The 13,876-nt window shown below is 40.6% G+C and overlaps 1 pseudogene; it reads right to left on the bottom strand.

The window, feature by feature from the left end:
• Window positions 1-7,544: 7,544 nt before the first annotated feature.
• LOC106824910 (follitropin subunit beta-like) lies at window positions 7,545-9,706 on the bottom strand (annotated as a pseudogene).
• Between the last annotated feature and the right edge of the window lie 4,170 nt (window positions 9,707-13,876).

The raw sequence follows: 13,876 nt of genomic DNA, 5'->3' as shown, positions 1-13,876 counted from the left end.
CACTCAGAGTCCTAAGAGAAGGTGACATGATGACAGAAGCAGAGTTGGAGCCATGTGCTTCGGAGATGGAGCAAAGAGCAAGGGGCCACAAGCCCAGGAAAGCAGGAGGCCACTGGAAGCTGAAAAGGTAGAGACACAGACTCTCCCCTCAGAACCCCTGGAAGGGACCAGCCCTGTTTACACCTTGACTTTAGCCCGGGGAAACTAACACAACCAGCAATCTCAAAGTGAAAGTCACGGGCCACATCCAGCTAGCAGAGTTTTATTCGGCCAGCATTGTATTTTGAGAAAGGAAAAGAAATAAGCTAACCTTTAATAATGGACATGTTTCACATAAAAATCTGTATTTCTGCCCTATCTGAAAACAAAAACAAAAATAAAATGCAGAGATCTAGAAATACAGGCTCTGCATTCCTGTGTGGTCGCCATCCACACGGTGGGTCTGTGCTGCAGCTCCTCGCACCGCTGGATTTGTGCCTGTCAGCTGCTTCTGCTCCACTCCTTAAGCGTCTCTAACTGGGGCTGAATGATCAAGACAAGATTGCACTCTGTTCTTCTTTAGTAGAGAACTATAACTCTGTTCTCCTATCTCTAGATAGGCTGAGAGGACTGCATATTTTAAGAAAAAAGAGTTGTGATAAATGTATAATACTAATATAAGATGTTAACAGGCGAGGAAGCTGGGTGTGGGGTGCTATTTTTGCCACTTTTTTGGAAATCTTAAATTTTCTAAAATTAAAAGTTTACTAAATGAAAGTGAACATATTTCTTTCTGAAACTGGACAGTATTATTATGCATTAAACATGCAAGCAAAGCTTTCTTCTGTTGAAAGAATGGTCCCTCGTCATTACTCTCTGGGCCTCTTTGAGCATGAATTTGCAACCTGCAGCCATCTTCATTTAACAGATGAGAATTCTGAGGCCCAGAGAGATCAAGTAACTTGTCCAGAATCACAGAGCTAGTCAGGGAGGAGCCGTGAGTGGGACCCAGGCCTCCTGACTCCCTTCCGGCCAATGTTCTCTTTTCTGCTGCTGAGAGGGCTGATGGCAATAGGGAGGGCACACTAAGGTCAGCATTTCGGAATGCAGAGGAGTCTCACTTACCTTTCTAGAACCCTCTGTTAGAGAAGGAAGCAACACGAGACTCAGAGCAGCCTGCTTGCTTGCCTTTTTCGTTTTTTTTTTTAAAGTCCCTCACTTATATTTCCTATCTGGTGTGTACGGGAAACATTCGACATTTGTCCAAATATCAAACGTACCTTGGATTTCTTCACTTAAACGCATCAGCAAACTCCAGCCACGCAGGAGAACGTTGCCTCTGAAGATGGGGGCCTCAGGGTTTGAGGATGTCGGAGCCCAGCCTCGTGATCAGAGCAGAGTGGCTGCGAGGGGCTCAGGTCTTTGCTGATGCTGTTGGGTAGAAGCCGAGGCCGGCATTCTGTGTGGGCTCCTGCGGCGCCAGGAGGCAGGAATTAAGGGATTAAGTGGATTTGGGAGGCTATGACTGCTTCCAGAGCACTGTGCGTTCCTGGCCTTGGGTCTAAAGAGCCTTTGGTGTGGCAGGCTCAGAGCTGGCCAGAAGGCCAAGTTCAGCTGTTGGGAGACTAAACAGGCTCAGAAACAGGCTGGCCGCTGGCCTTCCTCCGCAAGGCCATTTCCATGCTAGCAGCTTTCTCTGGGGCCTGAAGTGGTGAGAGTTACTGAGAGAGGTAGCTTTTCTAACTTTTCCTGCGGTTGAAAACTCTGGAGGAGTCTGGGGAAAAAGGGACAGGGAGAAGTAAATGATGGCAGCTGCAGCTTTATTGAATGCCCCCGTGTGCTCACGTGCTGTATGTGCTGTGTGTGCAAGCAAAGCGTTTCTCTATGGAAAGAGTACGCCTTAGTCTGTTTCATTCATTGCGCTACACTTTGGGCATCTCCAAGCATGAATTCATGACCCCTGGACATTTTCATTTCACAGATGAGGATTCTGAGGCCCAGAGAGATCAAGTAACTTGCTCAGTTTCACACAGCTGGTCAGGGAGGAGCTGAGAGTAGGACCCAGGCCCCCTGACTCACTCCTAGCCCAGTGCTCTCTTTTCTTTCTGCAGCTGAGGGGAGTGATGGCAATATGAGAGGCATAATCTTCAGCTCAACCCTCGAGTTCATGCTTCCACTAGTAAGGCAGGATAGTGCCATGGCTGTAAGCAGAAACTCTGGAGCTCATTCTCTGTGTTTAGACCCCAACTCTACCACTTAACAGCTATATGACTTGCGCAAATTATTAAACTTTTCTGAACCTCTGTTACTTCTCCTATAAAATGGAGATAGTGATAGTACTCACTTCAAAGGGTGATATGAGGATTATGTAAGTTAAGAAATAAATAGTCCCCAGCTCATAGTAGCTGCCATATAAATGTTAGCTCTTACTGTGACATGGTTATAAATATTATCCCTGTTTTGAAAATGAGGACACAAGCTCAGAGAGGTAACCAGCAGCACACAGAAAGGAGTCAAGCTGGGATTTTTCACTCACATCTCTGCTCTAAATCATCTCCTTTGCTACCTATTAGCAATGAGGGTTTTCTCAGACCAGTATTCCTTGGCCACTTCTCTGGGCAGCCTGTGGTATGTAAGCAAAGTTTCTGTGTTCATATTGGTAAAATATCGGTAATTTGATAGGTCTTAGATCTTTCACCTTCTCCCTTTAAGTTCTTGTCTTGAATATTTTTTTCCTGTTTTCTATGTGAAAAGAAATGCAAGGAATAAATGATATAAAGTCCAAACTCAGTAAGCTGACTGAGTTTCGTTGGTAGGTAGTAACACCAGGTGCAAAGAAGAATGCTTATCTTTGAAATGGGCAAAAGGCTTTGCCTTAACGGTTCAAACTTCAGTAAGTAAAAACAATCACTTCAAGTTCACTTGAAAAGGAGTGGTGTTTGACCACAGGCTGACTACACAGGCCCGTAGTGCTCAGAGAATAGTAAGACAGAGTGCTGACCAGGTCATTAGAGCCTCGTACCCATCAGGCATCCAGCCAGGAGCTCAGGACTTCATCGTCATGTATCCACGGTCTTCGAAGACCTTCCATTCACATCTGTTGTTTGTGGTTATTTACTGTCTTCTGTCTGGGTCTATTTTGCCCTTTATGAATCCCCACACTTTACACAAGTCCTTAACATACAAAAGAATATTGATCAGGACCATGGAAGGGCCTGTCTGGACACTGGATTATTCAAAGAACAATCGAATGAACTGCTAATCTTCAGGCTGACAATGAGAACATAGTTGCCCTCCTTATGTGAATGGTGTTCAAGCAGAAAAGAGATTAATCTTGTTTTGGATGGTTCCAGAAGACAAAACTGGATAGAAATTGCAGGGGAAAAGATTCTCAGTTCAGTTTGAATCAATCCAATTAGACCACGAAAATGCCAAGGGTTTACACAGGAGGGAGTGAGGCAGACAGGATCCCTGCATCCAGGGAGCTGCTAACTCGTTATTTTGATGACCAGAGCTGCAGCGTGGTTTGGCATAAAAGTGTTGTAGAAATATAGATGTGCGTGGTGGTCTACACTTTACAGTTAGCCACACCTGAATCAGCTAGTTTGGTTGACAAAGTGTTTGGCATAGTGAGAAATATTCCAAAGAGAGTCTAAAAATGAGGAGTGCAGAGTTGTAGTTCTGATCATCTTACGGCCTTTGTGATCTCGGGCCCCAGTGTTAACAGCCAGTAAATGGCAGCTTTGAGCTGGAGGCTTCTATTCTCTCTCATTCCACAATTCTATTCAACTCTCATTTTGTCCTTACGTCTTTGTTCCATCAAAAAAATATAATCACATCTCTTCTTGAACAACAAGGAAGATGATTATTATGAGAGACCCACCAATTTAATATGTACTCAATTTGAGAATTTCAAATTGGATGGAAAAAAAACATTTGGAAAGAATAATCCTTTTTTTAAAATAATTTATTTTAAGTTCTTTTCCAGCTTTATTGGGGTATAATTGACATCCAACACTGTGTAGGTTTAAGGTGTGCAATGTGATGATTTGATATGCGTATTATATCGTGAAATGATTACCACAAATAAGGTTAATCAACATCCACCACCTCACATAGTTACCTTTTTGTTTGTTTATTTCTGTGGTGAGAACTTTTAAGATCTCTCTTAGCAACTTTCAAGTATACAACACATTTAACTATAGTCACCATGCCGTATATCGGACCCTCAGAACTTACTCATCTTATAACTGGAAGTTTGTACCCTTTGACCACCTTACCCATTCCCTCTGTCCCCCAGCTCTTGGCAACGACCAATCTACTCTTTGTTTCTATGAGTTCAATTTTTTTTTTAAATTCCACATATAAGTGAGATTATACAGTATTTGTCTTACTCTGTGTCTCTAGTTTCACTTAGCCTAATGCCTACAGGTCCATCCATGTCGTCTCAAATGGCAGGATTTCCTTCTTTTTATGGCTGAATAATATTCCATTGCATATGTATATATATACACACATCTTATTTATCCATTCATCGGTCTACAGAAAAGTTGTTTCTATGTCTTGGCTATTATAAATAATGCTGCAATGAACATGAGAGTTCAGATATCTCTTTGAGATAATGATTCTATTTCCTTCTGATATATACCCAGAAGTGGGATTGCTGGATCATATGGTAGCTCTGTCTTTAATTTTTTGAGGAACCACTATACTGTTTTCCATGGTGGCTGTACCGATTTAAATCCCACCAACAGTGCACAAGAGTTTCCTTTTCTCCCCATCCTCACTAGCACTCTTTGGTCTTGCCTTTTTGATAATAGCCATTCTGACAGGTGTGAGGGGATATTTATTGTGGTTTTGATTTGCATCTCTCTGATGAGTAGTGGTGTTCAACACCTTTCATATACCTGTTGGCCATTTATATCTTGTTTGAAAAAATATCTGTTTAGGTCCTTTGCCCATTTTCTAATCAGATTATTTGTGTCTTTGCTATTGAGTCTTGTGAGTTCCTCATATATTTTGGATATTACCCTCTTATCAGATATGTGGTTTGCAAATATTTTCTTCCATTCTGTAGGTTGCCTCTTTATTCTATTGATAATTTCTTTTGCTGTGCAGAAACTTTTTAGTTTGATATAGTCCCACTTATTTACTTTTGCTTTTGTTGTTATGTGTTATATGTTGTGGTGACATATCCAAAGTATTCTATTGTTTTTGATGCTATTATGAATGAGATTGTTTTATTTTTATATTTTTTGCTGAGGAAGATTTATCCTGAGCTAACATCTGTGCCAGTCTTCCTCTGTTTTGTATGTGGGTCACCGCCACAGCATGGCTGACAGGTGGTGTATGTCCATGCCCAGGATCTGAACCCATAAACCTGGGCTGCCGAAGTGGAGTGCACTGGACTTAACCACTATGTCATGGGGCCAGCCTCTGAGATTGTTTTATTTTTTTTCAGATAGTTTGTTATTAGTCTATAGAAACACAACTGACTTTTACATGTTGATTTTGTATCCTGAAACTTTACTGTATTCGTTTATTAGTTCTAACAGTTTTGGGGTGCAGTCTTTAGGGTTTTCTTACGTGAGATCATGTCATCTGTAAACTGAGACAATTTCCCTTCATCTTTCCTGATTTGGATGACTTTTATATCTTTTTCTTGCCTGATTGCTCTGGTTAGGACTTCCAGTACTGTGTCGAATAGGAGTGGTGAGAGTGGACATCCTTGTCTTGTTCCTGATCTTAGAGGAAAAGCTTTCAACCTTTCACCATTGAGTATGATGTTGAGCTGTAAACTTGTCATATATGGCCTTTATTATGTTGAGGTGCATTCCTTCTATACCCAATTTGTTGAAAGTTTTTTTTTTTTAATCAAAAAAGAGTGTTGAATTTTGTCAAATGATTTTTATGCATCTATTGAGAAGAATAATCCTTGATATTCATGTGCTCAAAAGTATATTAGCTTGAGCTTTTAACTAGATTCCAAAAAAGACTTCCCACTGAATCTGAGCTACAGACAAATAAGATATGCTAAGAGTTTCCGATAATAAATCAATTTTAATGTAGACTGAGGGGTGAGGAACAATAGGGATAAATTAAGAAAGTGATGACTTCAGAAAATGACAGAGAGTTTCACTGAAGCAATTTTGGTGGGTATATTTTAGGGGGAAAAGGCCACTAAAATCCATTGGAATTCTTATTGATATTTCCAAGGGAATGATGAGCACAGGTAATATTTACAGAAGCATTTTAAAAGATTTTATTTTTTCCTTCTTCTCCCCAAAGCCCCCCGATACATAGTTGTATATTCTTCATTGTGAGTCCTTCTAGTTGTGGCATGTGGGACGCTGCCTCAGCGTGGTTTGATGAGCAGTGCCATGTCCACGCCCAGGATTCGAACCAACGAAACACTGGGCCGCCTGCAGCGGAGCACGCAAACTTAACCACTCGGCCATGGGGCTAGCCCCTACAGAAGCATTTTAACATACAGTTCTAATAATTTCCCACTAATATTATGAAAATACACATGTATGTGTCACGTGTGAGTAGTTCAAGAACGTGAAAAAATCTAACGTGCCTTTGGTAGATCACATTGTTGAGATTTAAGTATGTTTCAAAGTGGAGATCCTAAGAGTTAATATCTTTAAAAGCAATTTAATTCATGAAGCATTTTCAGTGTGTAGCCTTTTGAAAAGAATAGATTTGAGAGAACATATAGTCAAGTGACAAAGCAAATGCAGAGAGCCCAAAAAACACAGCTTTTCTCTCTAGACTGCCAACACTTTTTGAGAACTATTTCTGTGAAAAGTTAATTGACAAGTAATTTAAGGTACCTTGTTAAGTTGCTTGATGTGCTGTCACATGGACTTTAAGGTTCCCATCCCACAAAAGGAGGAGGATTCTGGTCGAGATGGCACAGCAACTAGTGACAGGTGATGTCTGATTGCCTGAGAGGGAGTTTTGTGGCAGACTAGAAATTCTTGATCAAACTTTTTTAAGCAATAGACTATGTACGGGATAACAATTCTGGAAAAGATATTTAGTGGTTTTACCATTGAATTTCCACAGGCCCAAATTAATAGTTCTTGCCTTAGCTTTTAATTCAAATCTGAAATAAAAATTAAGATTTGGTATTTCAGACTGCAAATCCTGAATGGTTGCCCTGTTCCTGGCTTACCATTCTCCTCCCCTGCTCCCACCTGCACAGGTCAACAACAGCTTCTCTGCCAGGAAAACACAGACAAGGTGGAACTGATGCCGCCACCTCTGTGGATCAGCAGAAAAGTGGGCAGTCTTGGCTCAGTCGCCGCAGCTTCCTCACTATCCCCTCAGTAATCTACAACTGGACATAGAGCTAGGTACCTGCTGTATGATGCTATCGCAGCACTGGCCGTGCTCCTGCAGGCCATGCATCTACTAGGAGACTGTGTTCCATTTAGTTCTCCTACCTAATCATCTTGAGACCTCCTTCTCGCAAGTCTAGGTTTCTCATCTGTAAAATCATGAGCATGCTCCAAAGGACCTCTAAGTCTATTCACAACGGGAAACAACTTAATTCCAGTTGCATGAAACTGACAGAGCCCAGCCCTAGGACACAGGGTTGAGTGGTGACAGGCTCCCGCTCCTGCCCTCAGTTCCTGCAGCTCCCGCTCTGCCAGGAGAGCAGAGGTCAGCAGGAGCTCCCACAGCTGTTTGCAGCCTGAGCACATGGGACACACAGACATTTTGGGTAACTTGGTCCTTCAGGACAAGGGCAGGCAGCCCACAGTGTCAGCGCTCTTTATTCCTTCATGTCACCGAAGGAGCAGTAGCTGGGCCCCAGACCTCGCACGGTGCAGTCAGTGCTGTCGCTGTTACATTTGCCACAGTGACATGCAGTGGCCACCGGGTACGTGTACAGGGAGTCCGCGTGGTGAGCACAGCCAGGCACTTTCACTGTCTCGTACACCAGCTCCTTGAAGGTGCATGTTTTCTGGATGTTGGGCCGGGCTGGGTCCTTGTACACCAGGTCCTGAGGAGTTTAGGAAGGAGAGCCTTAGGTTACAATATTCTGGAAGTTTCTGTTTGGCTTAATCAAAATGTGACAGGGATAGAACTGCTTGCTGTAATATTTGCTCTCTGAAGACCAGCTTCTAGGATCCATAAGCATAGGAACCTTGACCTCATAAAGGAGCTCTTCTGGTACCCCACTTTTCTAAACTGTCCTGGAAGTCACAGAAAGTGTAACTGCATCCTTTTGGCCACAGAAAATAAACTGCATCCTTCCTCCCCACTGTGATAGTGCTTACATATTTAATATTTCTTGTAAAGCTTTGAATTTGTACAGTATAAAAGAATATAAAGATGAAGGTATGACTTTTAGAATTTTAAGATGGCTTTTTCTTTGGTTCTTACTAACCTGAAACTATATTAATGATAGAAAAAAACACATAAGACTTGGGTTTAATTGCTCAGAAAAATACTTCCAAGTGTTCTTTTCCATGTATATTTGAAGGAGGAGTAAGAGTCATAAGCTGACTTATTGATACTTGGCCTAAAGTGTTAAGGAAGTCTCATATCGGATTCTGGACATTCTATTGCCTTTTGGGTTCTTCATTGCCACTGCCTTAAATTCTGTATATTTGCAGGGTTCTTAACCCAAAAGTACATGATACAGTTTCAGTATCAAAACATTTAATTCAGGCCAAATCTTTTTCACTCTTTGACTTGCCCAATGAGAAAATAATTGGTTTTAAGGGAGAGAAGGGACTGCTGTTTAACTCATTTTCCTAACTGGCCACCAGGTCTATATGCCACCAAAAGTGCAGTAAGGTGAGTTTTATTGATCAAATTAATTTAATATCAAATAAAGCATATTCCTTAAAATGCAGGCTCTTTCAGTTTCAGTTTGTCAAACTCCTGCACAGCCAGATGCCACAGAAAAATGGCAAAGGAGACACACTTTCCCCTTTAACCGGCCTGTTGTGAAGAGGCTGCGAGAGTGTACACACGCGGCTGGACGCCTCCATGCCTGGGTTTTCTGAAGAGCGTGAAGAAGGAAGTGGGTTTGCTGGTTCGTTCTGGTTCTAGTCTACAGGGATTGGCTGTTCACAGGCTGCTGGTTGGCATTGGTATTACAGTGGACCAATAAAATAAATTTTATAATTGGCTGCTGGCATTTTTATTTGGTTTTAAATGAATTTTTGTGCTATCATACTGCAGAGGCATGCCTTTTATTATTGCAATTGGCTTTTTGAGGCTATTGACAGCATTCCATGATTAAATATAGATATGTACTCATGCCCATGTTTATCCCTCAATAGGTAAAGCTAGCAGAAAAATACTTTTAAAATGCAAAATTGGCGCATTACTGAAGCATTCATTTACATCCATCTGAGCTGCCCCAAATTTTGTTTTACCTAAATTAAATCCAAACCCAAACGAATATCGTGGTAATTAACCTCAATCACAACACAGACAGTGTTGGCTAAGGGATTCACGGCTGTTACTTGGGAAACTTAAAATATTGGTAAAGTAGAAATTAAGGCAAGTTGCCTCATCTGGACTCTCAGCACCCTCGCTTCAGCAAGGCCAAGCAACGGCCCGCACACCAGGTGGTGTTGACGCTTATGCAGAGGCTGCATTCCTCCTTCTCCATGGCGATGGGGATAGTGGTCAGCTCACAGCTATTGCAGCAGACTGCTTTCCAGCAACAGGAGAGCAAGCAAACCTAGACTGACTTCATCCTGGGCTGGAAGCGAACAATTAGAAACTCAAAGGATTTTAACTGCCATGGCCTTTGACCCAGTCAAAGTGAACTGAAATAAATCTGCTCCCCAAGCTGCACAGTCACGGGCAGCTTCAGCAGGCACTTTCAGACAAAGGGAGACACATCACTGGTCAGAATTCCCCATGGAATTCTTGAAGCGGAGGTGTGGTTTTTTTTTAGGGTTACCTTAAAATGGGGATTACCTTAAAATGGAAGTGATTAGTTTGGAGCAAGGCAATTTTTGTCATAAGAGGTCCCTTTAATCTCAGTTTAATGACCATTTCAATTTTAATAAAGAAAATTTTGTACATGAGAATTCTTTTTTTGGTTGGTTTTTTGGGTTAACCTAAACATGGGCACATAATTTTGTTCAGATTTGATTACTAGAAGAATATTTCAAAGGCCGGGTTAATTGGTCTATAAAATTAGTTACTTGCCATCCCCGTTTTTAATAGATATACAAATTTTGAGAAAGCAGGCGGGCATGCCTGAACTCCCTACAGGACAGTAATGAAAACCTCTTCACTGAGAATCTCAATTTGTTTTTTATCAATAATTTCAAAAATAACTATCCCCACTTGATGACTATAGAAGCAGAGGCCTGTCGTCTCCTGGGTTGGCTGAGGAATGCCATAGACAGAGGCAGGTGTCAAGTTCACCATTTATACTAAATACATGATTCTATTTTTGTATTTTTTTCTTTTTAGATTGGCACCTGAGCTAACATCTGTTGCCAATTTTTTTTTCTTCTCCCCAAAGCTCCCCAGTCCATAGCCGCATATTCTAGTTGTACGTCAGTCTGGCTATGCTACGTGGGATGCTGCCTCAGCACGGCCTGAGGAGCAGTGGTAGGTCCACGCCCAGAATCGGAACCGGCGAAACCCTGGGCTGCTAAAGCAGAACACATGAAATTAACCACTCGGCTATGGGGCTGGTTCTTATATTTGTAGTTTTTTTGCTTTTGTTTTTGTTTTCAGGAAGATTAGCCCTGAGCTAACATCTGCCGCCAATCCTCCTCTTTTTGCTGAGGAAGACTGGCCCTGAGCTAACAGCCGTGCCCATCTTCTTCTACTTCTATGTGGGATGCCTACCACAGCATGGCCTGCCAAGTGGTACCATGTCCACACCCGGGATTCGAACCGGCAAACCCCCAGCCACCAAAGTGGAACATGCGAACTTAACCGCTGCGCCACCTGCCGGCCCCATTGTATTTGTAGTTTTATTCAATTATATTGGGTTTAATTTACTCTTCTTTTTCTACCTTCCTAAGATTGAAGCTTAGATAATTTATTTTGCACTTATCTTCTTTTATAATATAAGCATTTAAAACTACAAATTTCCCTGTACGTATGGCTTTAGGTTCACCCCCAAATCTTAATTCATGTTGAGTTGTCATCATCATTCAGTTAAAAATATTTTCTAATTTCTCTCTTTGACCCGTGGATCACTTGGAAACATATTGCTTAATTTCCAAATTTGGGGGGATTTTCAATATTTTTTTTTGTTATTGACTGATTATTTAATTCCATTATGTTTAGAAAATATACTTTATATAATTTTTATCATTTAAATTCTTTGAGATATATTTTTTATCAGCCTATGGATTATTTTGCTGAGCATTTGTGTGCATTTGTAGAGAATGTGCATTCTTCTGTTTTGGGGTGGAATGTTCTGTAGATGTTAATTAGCTTGACTTGACTGATGGTGCTGTTTGACTCTTCTATATGCCCTCTCATTTGCTATCTGCTTGTTCTATTAGTTACTGAGAGAGGAATGTTGAAATTTTCAACTATAATTTTGTCTATTTCTTCTTGAAGTCTATCAGTTTTTCCTTCATGCATTTTGAAGTTCTGTTATTAAGGGCATACACATTTTGGACTTTTACGTATTATTGATGAATTGACCATCTTATCTTATGAAATGTTCCTTTTTATGCATGGCACTATTCCTTCTCCTGAGCTATACTTCTCCTGATGTTAATATGGTCACTACAACCGTATGATCAGTGTCTGCAAAATATATCTTTTTTCATTCTGAGTCTTTATATTTAAAGTGCTTTCATCTAGGCAGCAAATAGTTGAGTCTTGCTTTCTAAAAACATCTGGCCTTGTAATCCTTGCCTTTTAATTGGAGTCCCCGGAATCTTCACATTTAATATAATTTTGATATTCTTGGGTTTATGTTCACTATGTTGTTATTTGTCTCATCTATTCTTTGTTCATTTTTTTCATTTTGCTTATTTCCTTTTGATCTGGTTATTTTTTAGTGTTTGTTTTATCTCTACTATTGGCTTATCATTTGAACAACAAGACAAAAATCATGACTACAGAAGAACTACACAACTTTAATGTAGACAATGAAGACGTTGAAATTGTTAAAGGTTTTGTTTACCTTGGTTCAGTCATCAATGTAAATAGAGACTGCAGACAAGAAACCAAGAAAGGGGTTGGCCCCATGGCCGAGTGGTTAGGTTTGTGCGCTCCACTGCAGGCGACCCAGTGTTTCGTTGGTTCGAATCCTGGGCGCGGACATGGCACTGCTCATCAGGCCATGCTGAGGCGGCGTCCCACATACCACAACTAGAAGGACCCAAAACGAAGAATATACAACTTTGTACCAGGGGGCTTTGTGGAGAAAAAGGAAAAAAATAAAATCTAAAAAAAAAAAAAGAAACCAAGAGAAGACTGAGACTCGGAAGGGCAGCAATGAAAGAATTGGGACAGACAATCAAGCATAAGGAAGTGTCATTAGAGGCCAAGGCCAAGATTATCCACACCCTCGTAATCCCAATTACTGTGTACAGGTGCAAAAGCTGCATGGTGAAGGCTGACAGGAAAAAAATGGACTCATTTGAGATATGATGCTGGAGGAGAGCTCTGCGGATACCCTGGGCTGCCAGAAAGGTGAACGTGTGGGTGCTAGAGCAAATTACGCCTGAACTATCGCTGGAGGGAAAATGATGCAATTGAGGCTGTCCTACTTTGGCCACATCATGAGAAGGCTGGATTGTTTGGAAAAGACAGTAATGCTGGGAAAAGTAGAAGGCAGCAGGAAAAGAGGAAGACCAAATATGAAATGGATTGATTCCATAAAGGCAGCCATAGGCATGAGTCTATAGGAGCTGAGGGGGGCTGCTGAGGACGGGACATTGTGGACATCACTCATTCACATGGCTACCAGGAGTCAGAGCTGACTTGATGGCACATAACAACCAATTGGCTTATCAGCTTGCTATATTACTTCTTTGTTTGTTTCTTTGTTTATTTGGTTGCTCTCAAGTTTAAAATGCATATCTTTACTCAAATAATATTATTCCACTTCACACATAATGAAAGTATCTTATAAACCTTCTACTTCCATTTTCCTCCACTCTCATCCTTTGTGCAATGTTGTCGTTTATTTTACTTTGACATTGTTCTAATCCCTCAATAAGTTGTTATATTTGTCCTAAATAGTTAATTATATTCTTTAAAAGCTTAAAAAATGAGAAGTCTTTTATATTTATATGCATATTACCTTTTTCAACACATCTTATATTGTTTTCCTTCTGCCTAAAGAACATCCTTTAAAATTATTGTCACACACATTTTCTGGCAATACATTCTCTCAATCTTAACTTCATTAAATATGTCTAATTCAATTTAATTTTTGAAGGATCTTTTTGCTGGTTATAGAATTCTAGGTTAGCAAGTTTATTTGTTTGTTGATTGTTTTGTTTCCACACTTCATCTTCTTTGTTTGTGTTGTTTCTGATGAGAATTCTGCAGTCTTACCTATTTACTCCCTCTATGCAATGTGTCTTGTTTCTGACTGCTTTTAAGATTTTATCTTTATCACTAATTTTCAGGATGCTTTGCTGAATTTATGCTAATTTACGGCCTGCCTTGGTATAGTTTTCTTTGGGTTTATTCTGCATTGGTTTCAGTAGCTTCTTATACAGGTTTATAGTTTTGCTAAATTTGAGAACTGTACAGATAATTGCCAGATTCTGTTTATCATTGCCTTGAATGCAGAGTCAGGAAAATCATTCACTATTTCTTTGGCTTCTGTCTTCTGATGTTTCAAAATATCTTATTGTTTATTTTAAAAACTGTCAAAGTAAGCCTTAGAATAAAGACGAGAATCAGTCTCAATTTTGGTAGGGTC

This window comes from Equus asinus, chromosome 20 (genome assembly GCF_041296235.1).
Source record: "Equus asinus isolate D_3611 breed Donkey chromosome 20, EquAss-T2T_v2, whole genome shotgun sequence".
Taxonomy (NCBI): Eukaryota; Metazoa; Chordata; class Mammalia; order Perissodactyla; family Equidae; genus Equus; species Equus asinus.
Note: the sequence above shows the minus strand (reverse complement) of the source record. Positions and strands in the feature narration are given on the sequence as shown.